Source organism: Diachasma alloeum, unplaced genomic scaffold (assembly GCF_001412515.2).
Source record: "Diachasma alloeum isolate Michigan unplaced genomic scaffold, Dall2.0 Dall_scaffold_00448, whole genome shotgun sequence".
Taxonomy (NCBI): Eukaryota; Metazoa; Arthropoda; class Insecta; order Hymenoptera; family Braconidae; genus Diachasma; species Diachasma alloeum.
In genome coordinates, this window is record NW_021680587.1 from 82,382 (window position 1) to 82,799 (window position 418).

Consider the following 418-nt stretch of genomic DNA (forward strand, 5'->3'; position numbering starts at 1 on the left):
AAATGATTGGTACATCAAAAGATGCAGAAGATGTTCAGAGCATTATAAAACTACTGAAGGAGATACGTTTGATGGGCCGACTCCGATGATAAGGGATTGTGATGAATGTCATGAATTTTAACATTAAAAAAGAACTGTTTTAAAAAAATAATATTTATGTATTTTCTTAGAAACTAATACATTGTAATTTCGAAAAATTTCATCAATAAAAAAAATAAAATTAAAATATTGTTTTTTCCTTTGTCCTCTAAAAAGCGTTCTACTCCTCCTTAGTTGGTTTTAAGAACTGGCCTAGAATGAAATCGTTGTATGGTCCACCCAAGAATTTCAGCTCTATTTTACGCTCCGAAACAAGCATCTGGAAATTTTCCCATTCCTCCGGTTCAGTATTGAAATAATTGGCTGCTCTTTTTGTCGC